General features: G+C 40.8%; 1 pseudogene; it reads right to left on the bottom strand.

Annotated features, from left to right (window-relative positions):
* Nucleotides 1-112: 112 nt before the first annotated feature.
* Nucleotides 113-2863, bottom strand: LOC138174175 (vacuolar protein sorting-associated protein 29 pseudogene; annotated as a pseudogene).
* Nucleotides 2864-18392: the final 15529 nt, after the last annotated feature.

Here is an 18392-nt window from a genome sequence, read left to right as displayed (position 1 = left end):
TAGATGTGAATAATTTGTTCCTATGGCCATGAAGGCAGCTGAAGCGGCAGATGTGGAGTTCTTAGAGTTTAATGAGACCTTGGAAGATGCCAAGATCACCTACTGCATCCTGAGCCATCAGCAGTCCTCTGAACTGCCACTGGACTGTGGGGACTCTGGTGCAGGGAGTGAGGCTGACAGCTTTGTGCAACTCTGCCTCACTTAAACCCAATTTACACACAAAGCAAAAGGCATCCCCCATGCCATTTTACCATTTTCACCTATCTCAAAGTCCTGTGGGGACAGGCAAGTGACAAAGCAGCAGGTGCAGATACACTGGGAGTTGTAGTCACATCCATGCAGACAAGAGACCCAAGCCATGGGGTTTCTTCTCTCTGGAGGCAGCAGTGGGATCTGTAGCCCCGGGGTATCTGAGCAGCCTTTTAACTATCACACTGCTCACCTCCAGGTACACAAAACATCCTACCAAACACCAAATGGTACACAAAACATCATATATTATCTGATTTTCTCTTTAATCAAATTTAAAACAACTCCATACAAGGATGACTGGAACGACCTTTTCTAATATCTCTAACACATATTACACTGGAGAATATGATTTTGGGCAACCTATATCCGAAAAAGAAAAGCAACCCATATACAACAGAAGTTAGCTGAGGCTTCAATCTGGGTCTTTTTGACTTACTTTTCAAAATTGCAAAACAATTATTCACTTGTAGGTAGTCCAAACAAAACACAAACCAATCTAAGTACAGTGGTGTACAGATAATAGTAGTTCATTTTAAATGTCAGGTTCTTGATCATCCTGTTTTGGAGCTATGCACATATGTTCTAAGTTAGTTCTGGAATTCTGAGAACAGGCTACTGATTCACACATAATTACTGTTGTTATTTTTAGATTTTTTTTATTTTTTCTCATTTGCATGTAAAAAACAATTTAACCTACTTTTTAAATAATTTTTGAGTTCTAAATCACCTGTCTTCCTCCCACCTATCCCCTTTCCTTGAGAAGACAAGCATATCGATATAGATTGTACATGTGTAGCCATATAAAATAAATTACTATGTTAGTCATGTTGCAAAAGAGAACACAGATCAACAACAAAAAATAAAAGTAAAAAAGTATAGGCATACCTTGTTTTATTGCACTTCACTCTATGGTGCTTCACAGATATTGTGCTTTTTGCAAATTGAAGGCTGGTAGCAACCCAACACTGAGCATATCTATCAACACCATTTTCCAATAGCATGTTATTCACATCATGTCTCTGTGTCACATTTTGGTAATTCTCTCAATACTTCAAACTTTTGCATTTCTGGCATATCTGTTATGGTGTTTGGGGATTAGTGATCTTTGATGTTACTATTGCAATTGTTTTGGGGCACCAGGACTGGTGCCAATATTGAGCACTGAAGTTAATCAATAGCAACTAAACAGACCTTACCACCTCCAGCCGGAAATCAAAATGATGTTAAACATATCCAAACAAATGAAAAAATAGAAGGCAATGTGAAATATCTCATTGAAAGAAACCTTAGAAAATAGATCCAGGAGAGATAATTTAAAAATTATTAGACTACCTGAAATCCATGATCAAAAAAAGAACCTAGAAATCATCCTCCAAGAAATTCTCAAGAAAAATTGCCCTGGTGTTTTAAAACCAGAGGACAAAATAGGGGTTGAAAGTATCCACCCATCACCTCCTGAAAAAGATCCCAGGGGCAGCCAGGTAGTACAGTGAGTAAAAGCACCGGCCCCAGAGTTGGGATCGAATCCAGGCTCAGACACTTAGCACCCACCCAGAAACACCTGGCCATGTAACCTTGACCAAGTTAACCCCAATTGCTTTTTTTAAAAAAAGTGGGTTTTGTAAAAAAAAGGGAAAAAAAAGCTGTAAAATTAGCATAATGATTATGAATCAGCAAATGTGTGGGAAACTAAAATATAGATCTATGTTTCAAAGGATTTCCCCACTAACTTCTGCAACACATTTTTTTTTAAGTGAAAGGTAAATGTTTATTACAACATAAAGAGGAGAATAGTGTATTCAATGATGCAGTCTGGAATTCTTCCATTCATGCACTATGTTGATAACAAAGGTTGGAATTTTTAATATTCAAATTAAGTTAATATTACTAATATTGAAATTAAACATTTTTACATACATAAATTTATCAAGCAGTACAAGTTATTCCTTAGAAATCGTGTCCTATTAAATAAACACATTCTTATAGTTTACAATAAGATTGTAGCAAAGTTTGTATCACCAAATAAGATGTGAGTTTGTAATGTGCAATACTTTAAAAATGTCACAATTTTGTGGCTTCTGAGTGCTTATTTTATTCAAACAAGGGAATAAGACAAAAAAATTATCAAGACGGCCTGCTTTAGGATTTTTTACTTTTGATACATTCCACTTTCACACCATCCCCAATTAGCTGATACAAAGAAGTGACAGTTGCAGAAGCCTAGATATACATTAATACAAATAAGTGAATGATGTTTGTTTCCATACCATTATAGGCTCCAGTGGCAAATCCTGGATTGACATTTAATTTATTTTCATGTTCAAAGGCTTCCAATTTGTTTCTGTGCATGTGTGTCTGTGTGTGTGTGCTGACATGAGAACGTTCACATCAAACTGCCTTTGTAACAATGCTAAGCCAGCCATATCGCCCCATGGAATAAGCTGATGTCCATGGCTCAAACCAATTTTGAACTACCCAGCAGTCACAACCTTCGGAATAATTCCCATTCTCATCAAAGTCTCCTCTAACAATATGAACATCTCCAGCTAGGTTCTTTAGATACTAATAATTTTCTCTGGTGGTGCATAGGTTTCTAGTGCAGCAAATGGGGCTGAATTTTTTCAGGCACACTCATGTTTGGTTTTATTTTGGGTTTTTTTTTTAACTTAGGTGGCAAAGTTGGAAGATGTGCAGATCTCCTAATACTAACACCAACACCCTGTAACCAGCCCCAGTCTGCCACAGCAACCATCACCACTCACCTCTTTCTGCAACTCATTTTTAAATAATTCAAATACTTTTGAATAAACCAGAAAGTCTTAGTATTTTTTAAAAGTCATATCTCTAGTTAGTATTAATATACTTTGTTAAAAGATACATCTCAATCAACCTTTAGATATTTCACTGGATGCAGTGTGGGAAACATTAAAAAATACACTAAATAAAACATCAATATTGTCTAGTAGGATTGGATTAGTCTACCATCACCTCTTCTGAAATGTACGTTTTGATTAAATCTGAGTGACATCAGAAATTTTTTAAGTGTCAATAACAATCTCTTGAAAATAATGGACTCTTGAGGCAGAGTCAAGATGGCAGAGTAGAAACAGGACTTCTGAGGGGTTCCGGCTCCCATCTCCTCTAATTCATGTAAAAGGTGACTCTAAACAAACTTTGGGCTACAGAACTCACAAAATGACACAGAGAATCTAAACTCCTGCTGAGGACAGCCCAGCAAGCCATCAGGAATTGGGCAGCACAGTGCTCTGGGAGCTGACAGGAGGTTTTAGCCTCAGGGCAGGCCTGATGAGCTGCTGGCTGGAGGGACTTCAGATCACCAGCAGCTGTGGCAGTTTCCAAAATTATCAACCCAAAGATGCTAAGGACAAAGTGAGAGGTCAGTGAAACGTGGACTTTGGGATTCTGTAGTCTGGGAGGGTGGTCAGACTTTGCCCCTGGTGTGAGAAGCTGCTGAAATGCAGTGGCCATGCAGGTGCCACCACGTGGCAGCTTCAGCTCCTGGCCTGCAGACTGTAGGGGGATCAAGCAACCAGTCCGAGGGATAACCTCTCTTGCTTTAACCTGCTTGGATCTGGATTGCAGACTAGGGTGGAGGTCCTGGGGTGTGCAACCAGCTTGCCAGAGTGTGTGGAAGCCTCAGAGAGGGCACCCAACTAATACCTTTGGCAGCTGAGAAAACCACAGTGTTTGGGACAAAGCTCCCCTGTCTAGTGGCACAGTCCTACTCTGGGAAAAAGCCCAAAAGTCAAGTAATTGAGTGGCAACATGAGAAGGCAAAGAAAGCAAAGCAAACAGAGCACCCAAACTTTACACTCCTATTTTGGGAACAAAAAGGATCAAAGCATGGAACAGGAGGAAGACAGTGAAGTCAGAACTCCTGCACCAAAAGCTTCCAAGAAAAGTAAGAGCTGGTTACAGGCCATAGGGGACCTTAAGAAGGATTTTGAATAGTAAATAAGAGAAGTGGAGGAAAAATTGGGAAGAGAAATGAGAACGATGCAAGAAAATTATGAAATGAGAGTCAACAACCTGACTGAAGAAAATAACACCTTAAAAAATAGACTGACTCAAATGGCAAAAGAGGCTCAAAAAGCCAGTGAGGAGAAGAATGTCTTAAAAAGTCAAATTTGCCAGATGGAAAAAGAATCTCAAAAGCTCACTGAAGAGCATCATTCCTTTAGAATTATATTGGAACAAATGGAAGCTAGTGACTTTATGAGAAATCAAGATATTATTAAACAGATACAAACAAATGAAAAAATAGAAGACAATGTGAAATATATCATTGGGAAAACCACTGAACTGGAAAATATATCCAGGAGGCATCACTTTAAAATTATTGGACTCCCTGAAAGCCATGATCAAAAAAAAGAACCTAGAAATCATCCTTCAAGAAATTCTCAAGGAAAATTGCCAAGATGCTTTAGAACCAGAGGGCAAAATAGAGGTTGAAAGAATCCACCCACCACCTCCTGAAAGAGATCCCAAGAAGAAAACTCCTAGGAATATTATAGCCAGATTCCAAATTCCCAGATCAAGGAGAAAATATTACAAGCAGCCAAGAAGAAACAATTTGAATATTGTGGAAACACAATCAGGATAACACAGGATCTGGCAGCTTCTACACTGAGGGATAGAAGGGCTTGGAATATGATATTCCAGAGGTTAAAGGAGCTGGGATTAAAACCAAGAATCACCTACCTAGCAATATTGAGTATCATGTTTAAGGGGCAAATATGGTCATTCAGTGGAATAGAGGACTTTCAAGCACTCTTGATGAAAGAAACCAGAGGTGAATAGAAAATTTGACATTCAAATACAAGAAGCAAGAGAAGCATGAGAGGTAAACAGGGAAAAGAAATCATAAGGAACTTACCAAAGTTGAACTATTTGCATTCCTACATGGAAAAACGATAATTGTGACTTATGGAACTTTTCTCAGTATGAGAATAGTTGAAGGGAATAGAAATGTGTGTGTGAAAATACGTATGTGTATATGTGTGTGTGTATATATATATATATATATGTATATATAAATACATACACACATATACTTATATGTCTATATAGGAGGAGATATGGGCACATGAATACATATGCGAATTTGTGTATGTATGTGTACAGGTATACATAGATAGAGGGCACAGAACCAATTTAATAGGAAGGGATGGCACTTAAAAGTGAACTTAAGAGGTGAGAGAGGAATATAATGAGAGGAGGTGTGGAGAGACAGAATGGGGTAAACTATCTCATATAGAAGAGGCGAGGGAAAATGGTCACAATGGAGGGGAAGAACAGGAAGGCAGAAGGGAAAGGGTCAACCTTATTCACATTGAATTTGACTTAGGGAGGGAAGGATATACAACCTAAATAGGGTATCTCAACCTACAGGAGAGTAAGGGGGAAGGGGATGAGAGGGGGCATGATGGAAGGGATGGTAGGCTGGGGGGGAGGGAAGTTGGAAGCACCCACTTTTGTAAAAGGACTGGATCAAAATAGAGAATAGAACAAGTGGGAGTTGGGATAGGAGGGAAGGAAATATAGTTAGTCTTTTACATTAGCTACACATGTACAACCTATACTGAACTGCTTATCTTCCCAGGAAGGATGGGTGACAAGGGAGGAAAGGAATGAATCTGGAATTAAAAGTTTTAAAATCAAATGTTTAAATATATATATATATATATATGTATATACACTATTATTAATACTATTTTATATGTAATTGGGAAATAAGATATACAGGCACTGGGCCATAGAGATCCACCATGCCCTACTAGAAAAGTCAAAAGGGGTATGGGAGAAAATATGGGAGAGAGTAGATTGGAGGAAGGGATGTCCTGTGGGACTGCTATTTTGGAACGGTGATTAGGGGAAAAACGGGGAGAAATTTTGTAACTCAAATTCTGGCAGAAATGAATGATGTAAATCAGAAGTTTATAAAGCATTTGAAAAATGAAAAAAAAATTTAAAAAGAAGGATTTTGAAAACCAAATAGGAGAAATGGAGGAAAAATTGGGAAGAAAAATGTGAAAGATGAAAGAAAATCATGAAATGAGAGTCAACAACCTGACTGAAGAAAATAACACCTTAAAAAATAGACTAACTCAAATGGCAAAAGAGGCTCAAAAAGCCAATGAGAAGAATGCCTTTAAAAGCTGAATGTGCCAGATGGAAAAAGAATCTCAAAAGCTCACTGAAGAGAATCGTTACTTTAGAATTAGACTGGCACAAACAGAAGCTAATGATTTTATGAGAAATGAAAATACTATTAAGCAGACCCAAACAAATGAAAAAATAGAAGACAATGTGAAATATCTCATGGGAAAACCACTGACCTGGAAAATAGATCCAGTAGAGTTTATTTTAAAATTATTGGACTACCTGAAAACCATCATCAAAAAAAGAACCTAGAAACCATTCTTCAAGAAATTTACAAGGAAAATTGCCCCGATGTTTTAGAACCAGAGGGGAAAATAGAGGTTGAAAGAATCCACCCATCACCTCCTGAAAAAGATTCCAAGAAGAAAACTCCTAGGAATATTATAGAGAGGTTCCAGAGTTCCCAGATCAAGGAGAAAATATTACAAGCAGCCAGGAAGAAACAATTTGAATATTGTGTAAATACAATCAGGAAAACACAGGATCTGGCAGGTTCTACACTGAGGGATTGAAGGTCTTGGAATATGATATTCCAGAGGTCAAAGGAGCTGGGATTAAAACCAAGAATCACCTACCCAGCGAAACTGAGTATCATGTTTAAGGGGCAAATATGGTCATTCAATGGAATAGAGGACTTCCAAGCATTCTTGATGAAAAAACCAGAGGTGAATAGAAAATTTGACATTCAGACACAAGAAGCAAGAGAAGCATGAGAAGGTAAACAGGGAAAAGAAATCATAAGGAACTTATCAAAGTTAAACTATTTACATTCCTACATGGAAAAACAATAATTGTAACTTATGAAACTTTTCTCTGTATGAGAATAGTTGAAGTGAATAGAAATGTGTGTGTGTGCATATACATATATATACACACACATACATATATATGTCTGTATAGGAGGGTATATGGGTATATTGATACATGTGTGATTGTGTGTATATATGTGTACAGGTATACATAGATAGAGGGCACAGGACCAATTTAATAGGAAGGGATGGCATTTAAAAGTGAACTTAAGAGGTGAGAGAGGAATATAATGAGAGGAGGTTTGGAGAGACAGAATGGGGTAAATTATCTCATATAGAAGAGGCAAAGGAAAACTGTTACAATGGAGGGGAAGTACAGGAAGGCAAAAGGGAATGAGTCAACCTTATTCTCATTGAATTTGGCTTAGGGAGGGAATGACATACACACTAAATAGGGTATCTCACCCAATAGCAGAGTAGGGGGGAAGGGGATGAGAGGGGGGACGAAGGAAGGGATGGCAGGCTGGGGGGGAAGAAAGTTGGAAGCACACACTTTTGAAAAGGGACAATATCAAAGTAGAGAATAGAACAAGTGGGGCTTGGAATAGAATAGAGGGAAATATAGTCAGTCTTTTACAATATATCCACTATGGAAATGTTTCTCATAGCTACACATGTACAACCTATATCGAATTGCTTATCTTCCCAGTAAGAGTGAGTGAAGAGGGAGGAAGGGAAAGAATCTGGAATTTAAAGTTTTAAAATCAAATGTTTAAAAAAATATATTATTATTAATTATTATTATTTTACATGTAACTGGGAAATAAGATAAACAGGCACTGGGGCATAAAGATCCACCATTCCCTACTGGAAAGTTGGAGGGGGGACTGGGGGAAGATATGGGAGAGAGCAGTTTGGGGGAGGGGATATTCAGTGGGAATGCTGTTTTGGGATGGTGGGTAGGGGAAAATGGGGAGAAAATTTGTAACTCAAATCTTATGGAAATGAATGATATAAACTAAAAAATAAAAGGAGAGAAAAAAAATAAATTAAAAAAACAACAACAAAATGACAACAACTAAACAAATGAACAGTCTCTTATCATAATTCAAACAGCAGTAGGCATAGGAATATTATTCCTACTTTAGTATTGCTGTTTCAGTTTGAAAAAGTGACACAGGTCTGCCATTCTTCAACTGTGGTTAACACTAATCAGAGCCTTCAGAGTCCTATTTTTAGTGGAGTTCACAATTTCAGAGAAACAGAAAATTTTCAGAAGCAAATAACAAAAGTGATTCAAAGTTCAGGAAGAGAAGGAGGGAGACCTGTAAAAAAAGGTTCAACCTTGTGGAACCATCAAAACTCAGAGCAGGGGTGGCTAGGCGGTGCAGTGAATAGAGCTCTGGCCCTGGAGCCAGAAGGACCTGAGTTCAAATCCAACCTCAGACACTTAACACTTACTAGCCTTGTGACCTTAGACATGTCACTTAACCCCAATTGCCCTGCCTTCCCCTTTCCAAAAAGCAAAAAAATTAAACTAAATCAAAATTTAAAAAAACTCAGGGCAATTTAATATTTTGAATCGTTCTTATACAAAAAGGACAAGTCAACATCATCAACAAATATTTACAGAATGAGGAACTATGCTGTTCTATGCAATAAAGCTGTGCTGTCAAGAGATCAGACTAAGAGGAAACAGCTAATTTTACAGCAGAAGACAACCAGTCTAAAGGAAAAGTGTTCAGATAGTAAAGACTGTTGGAATAATCCAGGTTAGAGTACATTTATTCAGTTTTCATCTTTCTTGGCCTCTCTGCAGACTCTGACACTATTCATTACACTCCTAGATATTCTGTCCTCTCTAGTAAACCTAGGCACTCCTCCATCCTGGTTTTCCTCCTATCTGTCCAATCATTTTCAGTCTCCTTTGGGAGAACTTCATCCAGCTCATACCTGATAACTTGTGAAGATATCACAAGGCTCTGTCCTGGCCTTCCCCCTTTCTTCTTCTTCTTTACAATATCACTTGGTCATCTCACCTATTTCCGTGGATTCACTTCTATGAATAGGAATTTCAGATCTATTTACCAAGCAGTAACCCTCTCTACTGACTTCCAGTTAACTTGTGAAGTATCCCCTAAGGCTCTGTCCTAGGCTCTACCTTTTTTTTCTTCCTCTTTCCCATCTCACTTGGGCATCTCATCTATTTCCATGGATTCACTTCTAATCTCTATGTAAATGATTTTCAAATGTATTTAGCAAGTGCTAACCACTCTGGACTTCAATCTCCATTCTCCAGTCACCTACTGGACATTACAAACTTGTTATTCCACAGACATCTCAAACTCAGTATGGCCCAAACAGAAGTAATTAGATTTCCCTCCAAACACTTTCCCCTTCCCAACTTCCCTATTACTGTCCAGGGCATCACCATCCTCCCAGTCACCCAGGCTAACAATCTAAGTGCCATCCTCAACTCTTCACTCTCACTCACCCTACATAGCTCTTTTGCCAAATTCTGTTGATTCTACCTTCATAACATCGCTTGTATATGTCCCCACCTCTCCACTCACAAAGCTGCCAACTTAGTAACAGGTCCGATAAACTCCCAAGTGGACTATTGTCATAGCCTTCTGGTTGGTGTTTCTGCCCCAAATCTCTTCCCATTCCCCAATACATCCTCCACTCACCTGGCAAAGTGACCTTCCTTAAGCACAAGTCTGACCATGTCACTACCACCAGGACTTCCAGCACCATCACCACCCCTGGGCAATCAACTCCAGTGGCTCCCTATTACCTCCCAGGTCAAAGATAAAATCTTCTGTTTGACTTTTAAAGCCCTTCATAACTTGTATCCCTTCCAGTCTTCTTATCTTTACTTGCCTCCATGCACTCAAAGATCTACCCTTCTCATCCCTTGGACACAAAACTTCTCCCAACTCAATGTCTTTTCACTGGCTGCCTCCCTCATCTCTGCCTACAAGTCTCAGCTCAAATTCTACCAACACCTCCCTCAATGCTAGGATACTAGGACCTTCCATCTGATATTGTCTCTAATCTACTCCATGCTTATCTGGCTTGTGTATAGTTATTTAGATGTTTTCTCTCCCATTAAAATGTAAAGTGGGTGAGAAATTATTCAGTTGAACCTCTACTCTTATATAATCAGCATTAATCAGTTTGATATTCTACATAAATAATATAGGGACAGACAGGTTCTTATAGGGGGCCTCAACTTCACTGTAATGTTGACTATTTGTTTACCAAGTTGTGAGGCTCACTTGTGCAAACACAAGAATGCTGACACGGACATCCCCATCCTGTTTTACTCAAATTCCATGTACAAGTCCAGCATCGGTGGAATGCCTTCATACTTTCAAAAGTCTCCCAACTTCTTGTGCACCTCTGGACCATTCTCTCTTGTCCCATATGACCAGGTGACCATCTCATAACCATCTTATAACCACTCAGTGGAGATGCCCCACACTTCACCCAACCTGTGACACCCCTGCTTATATGTCATTTTCGGCCCTCAAGAGCAAAGTCTTATCAACCAATTTTGCCACACCTCTTTTGCATATGTGGGTATCAAACCCTATAAAAACAAGGTACTAGAACAAGGGAGGTGGAGCCAAGATGGTGGAGTAAAAGCACAAACTTGGGATGGGCTATGGCTTCAACCATCTGCAATACCTATGAAAAAATGACTCTAAACAAATTTTAAATCTACAGAACCCACAAAGAGAGAAAGAGAGAAACAAATCTCCTACTGAAGAGAGCCTGGCAGGACAACAGGAAAGGTATTTCCCATGGGGCTCGGAGCTGATCGCAGCCCCTCCCCCGGCTCCACCCTCCAGCCCTAGGGTGGCCCCTACCAGTGCCCAGAGTGGCCAAATCAGACTTCAGGAGAATGAATCTCCAGCAGCTATGGCAGTTTCCAGACTCCTCAACCCATAAACACCAAAGAGAAAATAAAAGTTGAGTTGGGAACTCTGTTGTTAGGGTGAAGGAGCAGCCTGGTGCAGCCCCTGCCCCCAGGGCAAGAAGTGACAAGAGGCACAGTGATGCCTCCTGGCTGCTTTCAGAGCTCCTGCCCTGCAGATTATAGGGGTCCAAGCAACTATTCAGAAGGTAAACACTCTTTCTTTGACCTGCCTGGATCTGGATCGTGGTCTTGGGTTGTAGTCCTGGGGTGTATGACTAGTGAGCTAGACCTTGTAGGAGCTGTAGAGAGGTCGCCCAACTAATAACTCTGGCAGCTACAAAATCCCCTGAAATTTGGGACAGAGCTCTCTCCATTCTGTAAGCAGACTTCTACCTTGGCAAAGAGCTCAAAAGTCAAGTAATTGGCAAGATGAGGAAGTGCAATCAGACCATACAATCCTTTTTTGTAGACAAAAAGGATCAAAGCATGAAACTAGAGGAGGACAATGAAGTCAGAACTCCTTCATCAAAAGCTTCCAAGAAAAATATGAATTGGTCACAGGCCATGGAGGAGCTCAAGAAGGATTTTGAAAATCAAATAAGAGAAGTAGAGGACAAACTGGGAAGAGAAATGAGAATGATACAAGAAAATCATGAAAAGTGAGTCAACAGCCTGCTAAAGGAGACCCAAAAAAATTCTGAAGAAAATAACACCTTAAAAAGTAGAATAACTCAAATGGCAAAAGAGACCCAAAAAACCAATGAGAAGAATGGTTTAAAAAGGTGAATTTGCCAAATGCAAAAGGAATTTCAAAAACTCACTGAAGAGAATAATTCCTTTGAAATTAGATTGGAGCAATTTAAAGCTAATAACTTAATGAGAAATCAAGATACTATAAAACAAATGAAAAAATAAAAGGCAATGTGAAATATTTCATTGGAAAAACCACTGACCTGTAAAATAGATTCATGAGAGATAATTTAAAAATCATTGGACTACCTGAAAGCCATGATCAAAAAAAGGGCCTAGACACCATCTGTCTTTTTTTTTTTAAGCAATTGCGGTTAAGTAACTTGCTCAAGATTATAGGGCCAGGTGTTTCTGGGTGGGTGCTAAGTGTCTGAGGCCAGATTCGATCCCAGGTTATCCCGACTCTGGGGCTGTGCTATCTGGCTGCCCCTAGACACCATCTTTCAAGAAAAACCATCTATCAAGCACAATTGCCCTGATCCTCTAGAACTAGAAGGCAAAATAGAAATTGCAGGAATTCACCAATAGCCTCTTGAAAAAGATCCCCAAAAGAAAACTCCTAGGAATATTATAGCCAAATTCCAGAGTTCCCAGGTAAAGGAGAAAATATTACAAGCAGTCAGGAAGAAACAATTTGAGTATTGTGGAAACATAATCAGGATAACACAAGACCTATCAGTTTCTATATTAAGGGACTGAAGGGAGTGGAATAAGATATTCTGGAGGTCAAAGGAGCTAGGACTAAAACCAAGAATCACCTACCCAGCAAAACTGAGTATAATGCTACAGGGGAAAATATGGGGATTCAATGAAATAAAGGATTTTCAAACATTCTTGATGAAAAAACCAGAGCTGAACAGAAATTTTTGACTTTCAAATACAAGAAGCAAGAGAAGCATGAGAAGGTAAACAGGAAAAAGAAATCATAAGGAACTTATTAAAGTTGAACTATTTACATTCCTACATGGAAAAAATGATCATTGTAACTCATGAGACTTTTCTCAATATGGGGATAGTTGAAGAGAATATATATATACACATATATATGTATGTATAGTTGGATGTATGTGTATATAAATATATATATATGTAAGTGTGTACATATGTGTGTACATGTATACAGACAGAGGGCACAGGATGGGTTGAACATGAAGGGATGATATTTTAAAAATAAAATTAAGAGGAGAGAGAGGAATATATTGGGAGGAAAAAGGAAGAGATAAATTAGGATAAATTATCTCACATAAAAGAGGCACGAGAACACTGTTACAATGGAGGGGAAGAGCAAGAAGGTGAAATGGAATGGGTCAACCTTACTCTCATTGAATTTGGTTTAAGGAGGGAATAACATACACATTCAATTGGGTATCTTACCCTACAGGAAAGCAAGGGGGAAGAGGATGGGGGCGGGGGGAGTTAATAGAAGGGAGGGCAGATTGGAAAAGAGGGTAGTTAGAGCAAACACTTTTAAAAAGGGACAGGGTCAAAGTAAAAAATAGAATAAATGGGCAGGCAGGATAGGATGGAGGGAAAAATAGTTAGTCTTTCACAATCTAACTACTATGTACATGTTTTGTATAACTACACATGTACAATCTATGTTGAATCGCTTGTCTTCCCAGTGGGGATGAGTGAGGAGGGAAGAAGAGGAAGACTCTGGAACTCAAAGTTTCAAAAAACAAATGGTAATTCATGTTACTGGGAAATAAGATACACAGACACTGGGGTATAGAAATTCATCTTGCCCTATTAGAAAGTTGGGGGGGGGGTGAGGGAGGATATGAGAGAGAACAGATTGGGGAAAGGACTATTCAGTCGGCTCAATATTTTGTAGTGGGGGTAGGGGAGAGACTGGGAGGAAAATTTGTAATTCAAAATCTTGTGGAAATGAATGATGAAAAATAAAAATAAATAAATTGGAAAAAAAGAAAATATTAATAATGTAGAATAAACTTCAAAGTATACAAGGAATATATTTTTCTTTTTTAGAGAACCAATTACTAAAAATTGACCAGCACATCCCATAAAAAAAGGGGAGGGAGGGGGGCGGCCAGGTAGCACAGCGAGTAAGAGCACCGGCTCCAGTGTTGAGAAGACCCTGGAGATCGAATCCCGGGCTCAGACATTTAGCACCCACCCAGAATCACCTGGCCGTGTAACCTTGAGCAAGCTACTTAACCCCAATTGCTTAGGGGCAGCCAGGTGGCTCAGCGAGTAAGAGCACCAGCTCCAGTGTCGGGATGACCTGGATCAAATCTGGGCTCAGATACTCAGCACCACACCCAGAATTAACTGGCCGTGTAACCTTGAGCAAGTTACTTAGCCCCAATTGCTTTTTTAAAAAGGGGGGGAGGGAGGGAGGCACATCAGATCATGAGGAAGGTGTGATGTCCATTTCATTAGAAAGGGCCATGGACCCTTTAAAAAAAAAAGGACCATTGGCTCAGAGCCCTTCCTCTTTCTCTTTCATTGCAGGTCAGAAAATTTTAATCCCCTCAGTTTCTTGAGGGTAAAGACTATTTTTGCCCTCCTTTTCATGCCCAATACTTCTCAGAATCTAGCATATTTTTGTTGCTGTTTAGTCATTTCAGTCATATCAGACTCTTTGTGAGCTCATTTGGAGTTTTCTTGGCAAATACAGTTTTTTTTTATTTTGCCATTCCCTTCTCCAGCTCATTTTTCAGATGAAGAAACTGAGGCAAACAAGGTTAAGTGACTTGCCCAGGGTCACACAGCGAATAAGAGTCTGAGGTCAGATTTGAACTCAGGAAGATGAGGCTTCCCCTCTCTAAGCCTGGTGCTCTATCCACTTTATCACCTAGGTACTTAATAAAGGCTTGTTGACATGATTTGACTTGGAATAGGTTACCAGAAGATCACTGAGTTAATAAACACTTACTAAGTGTCCCCTATATGTCACAGACAGTGCCAAGCACTGAGAATATGAAGAAAGGTAAAACCCTGAATCACTTTTATTTCCCTATTTTTTCCTCAACACACAGCAGAGGCAGCCTGGGAGAGCAGGAAGACTTACAAATGCTAACTTCTAGTTCTGGCTCCCTCATGAACTCACTGTATGACCTTGACTGAGTCCCTTATCTTCCCAGATCTTCAGTTATATTTGCTAACTACTTCACAAAGCCTCCTGTGCAGATCCCGTGAGACTGCACAGACAGATGAAAGAGTTCTTCAAAGTAAAATACAGACTAGAATTAGGACTATCTTTATTACCATTGCTCTTCTAAACCCTGCAGAACTGTCCAAATTCAGCATGGAGATAACCACGCTGGCTTCTCAAAGAGCACAAACATAAAAAGTCTTTGATTGGATATGGGCCTAAAGAGGACTATGTGCTCCTTATCTAAGGACCACCTGGCTAAGTACCAAGGAATTCATGCCCAAAGAACTGGAAACCAGCGGAGGACTGTTTCCAGCTAGAGAAAGTCTCTGAAAGATCCTAAGGGTGAAGGGCCTTCATGAGTGGAGATGGGTGAAATCTGAGACCCTTCAGAACCCACAGAATCAGACCTTTAGAGATCCCTGAAGAGCTCATCCAGACCAACCCCTCTATTGTACAGAAAGGGAGGCTTGGGGGAATTGCCAAAAGTCAAATAGTTCTTAATGTGCAGAGCCAGGAGTAAAACCCATGGTTTTCAGATCCAAATCCAATGCTCTACCCACTTCCCTGCCCTGCCTCTTTTTAAAGTGCTAACACTTTACCACCATCCTAAGTGCTGACACAGTACCCTTGTCTGCTCCTGCATGTAATGGGCACCTTCTCTGGAGAAGGGCATCTCACACAGCAGAGAGTCTCCATTCAGGGGCCACAGCCCCTCACAGTGTGAATGCCCTTCAGTGCCCCTCTCCACTCTGCTCCTGGCTCCCTCCTTCTTTCCCTACATCTTTTCTGCAATTCATATTCTCGAAAATTGTCGAGACTACTGAGTGGTTAGGTGAGTTGTCTAAGGTCACACAGTCAGCATGTGTCACTGGAAAGACTTGAACTCATGTCTTCCTGGCTTTGGGGCCACCTCTCTGGATCGGTACTAGGGTCTCAGTAAAGCCCTGACTGATGGATGGTAAATGTGCATTTGGTGTGAAATGGGCCCTTGGTTTTGTAGTGTACAGGAAAAGCCCTGGACCCCCAAGACTAAGGCTTCTACTTAAGTATGGTGATGCCAGACATGTCTTGTGGCCACTTTGGCTCACAAAATCTTCATCTGGAAAATGAGGAAGCATCAGATCATTTAGAGCTGGAAAGAACCTTAAGGTTCATCTAATCTGATGGCCTGATTTTTCAGACATTGTCTCTGGGAGGATGCACCCCTTGGCCAGAGGTCACAGGGCTCTCAAAGAGCTGATCTGGGACTTTGAGTTTCCATCTTCTGACGCCAAAGTCAGTACTTCTATTGTAAAACATTAGACAGCCTTTAAAACCTTCCATGGACAAAGTAGTGGAGCTAAATGATGTGCTCCATTCAGAGTATGGAAAGAGAGGTTTGAGGAAGGTTTGGATCTCAATGAGATGGGAAGGCTATGGGAAGATTTCCATGCCTGTAAAGTGGTCTGCTAGAATCAAATAAATAAATAAATGAAGGCTCCCTGGTACTGACAGTCTCCTGAGTCACTTTGGTTGGGCAGAAACTTATAACAGAGGAAGTTATGCTCGTTAGAGTGGGGGAGTGGGGGGATGGGGAGCTGTGCTCCTGAGAAAGGAGGGGGAGGGGCGAGGGGAGAGTAAGTCTTCCAACAGAGCTACAGGAGTCCAGCGGCCTCATGACTCACTCCAGTCCTGATAGTCACACCCAGACTATTGCCCTGGCCCATTCCTAGGGCCTTGACTCTGAGAAAGAAAGAGAAGGACCTAGATTCCGCTTACTGTTCTTCTAACTGTGAATTATTTTAACAATCTCATCTCTTCCCTGGGCCTCAGTTTCCTCCAATGCCAAATGAAGAGGCAGGACTGGGCGATCCCTTAGGTCTCTCCATTCCTTAGGTGTCTCAGAACCCATATGTGAGACCCGGACTATGCTGGAAGAGGGGACAGGAGGAGCCCCATTCACCGACCAGCTGTGTCCGCTCTCCGGGATCATGTCTGAATTGATTCCTAAGTCCCCAATCCCAACGCTCTGTCCCATAGATGCCCCAGAGGTGAAGGACCAGAGAGGAGCTAGGGAATGGGAAAAGGCGGGGTAAGAGGGGTAGAAGAGGAGTAGACGGCGACCATTCTGCACCCTTCCAAGCCTCTCCAGACCTCGGAAGTGGGCTGCACCTACATCCCAGGGAACCCCGCCCCCTCCTCCAACCCGGTCTGGTCTCCCCTCTCTTCACCCCTGTACCCATCTCCTCTCCTACCTGCCAGGCTCGCAGAATCCACCCGACTACTGCCTCTCACCAGGGCTGCAGATCAAGGAACTGGAACTCTGGGCGTTTTAGTTTCATTTTTTTAAAACGGAAACGGTTGGGACTTTACAGAGGATCTCAGCAGCAGCTAATTAAACAGCAAACAGTGGCCTCTAGACTTTACTGAGCCGGGAGTGACTCAAGTGAGACCTGGGCTTTAGAAAAATCACGAGGCACCGGGGCTACAAAGGCAAAAATTGAAATAGCCTCTGCTTTCAAGGAAGCTACATCCTATAGGAGGAAATAACGTGGACTTCTATAGATACATATAGGGGCACAGGAATAGAGGATGCATCAGAGGGAGCAGGGAGACCACTCAGGCGGTCATTGTCAGGTCCGGGTGAGAGGTGAGCAGAGAAGAATAATCGGAAGGGAAATCTGTAAAGCAACCTAAGGTTTATGAAGTTCACCTGCGAGGACGTCTCTCCTGCTTGAGTGGAGTTACACAGTTCAGGGCTTTTATAAGGCCAGAGAGGAGTGGAATTGATTGATCAAGGTACCTGTTGCTGACGATGGAGGATGGTCTGGTGCAATAAGCCTGTTTACATAGGTTCAGTATTAGGGTTTCTACCGAACATTATACAAGAAGCTAGGCTGTCTATCAGAAGATACCCAGGCAAGTCCTATTTTGGGCTACTTTCACTATAAGAATTAAAAGGAGAGTACATATGTGTGAGCAAAACGGAGCAGTTCTCAAAGTGGACTCACTCTGCAGCCACAGGGTCAATAAGGGCTTGAACTAGGGTGGTGGCTTTGTGAGTAGAGAGAATTGGGTGGCATTGAAAGATGTGATGGAAGTAAAATCTGGAATATGTGGCAACCTTTAATTTATGTGAAGTGTGGGAGAGTGAGAAATCAAGTTGTTAACATAGGTGATGGCGAGGATGCTGGTACCCACAGGAACAAGGAAGTCTGAGGATGGACTAGCTATGGGAAGAAATATTATGAGACCTTGGCTGGAGCATGCCAATTGAAGATGTCTATGAGGCATCCAGTTTGAAATTTCCAAAAAGAAATTGGTAATGCAGGATGGGAGATCAATAGGGAGATGAGGCATGAATGGATAGATTTGAGATTTGCCTACACAAAGATGAAAAATCCAGAGCGGCTGAAGAGGTGATGAAGTGAGA

This window comes from Petaurus breviceps, unplaced genomic scaffold (assembly GCF_028583685.1).
Source record: "Petaurus breviceps papuanus isolate PSGF00001 unplaced genomic scaffold, PetGlider_PUasm1.0 687, whole genome shotgun sequence".
NCBI classification, from domain to species: Eukaryota; Metazoa; Chordata; class Mammalia; order Diprotodontia; family Petauridae; genus Petaurus; species Petaurus breviceps.
The sequence above is the reverse complement of the archived record's forward strand: the minus strand, read 5'-3'. Positions and strand labels throughout refer to the sequence as shown.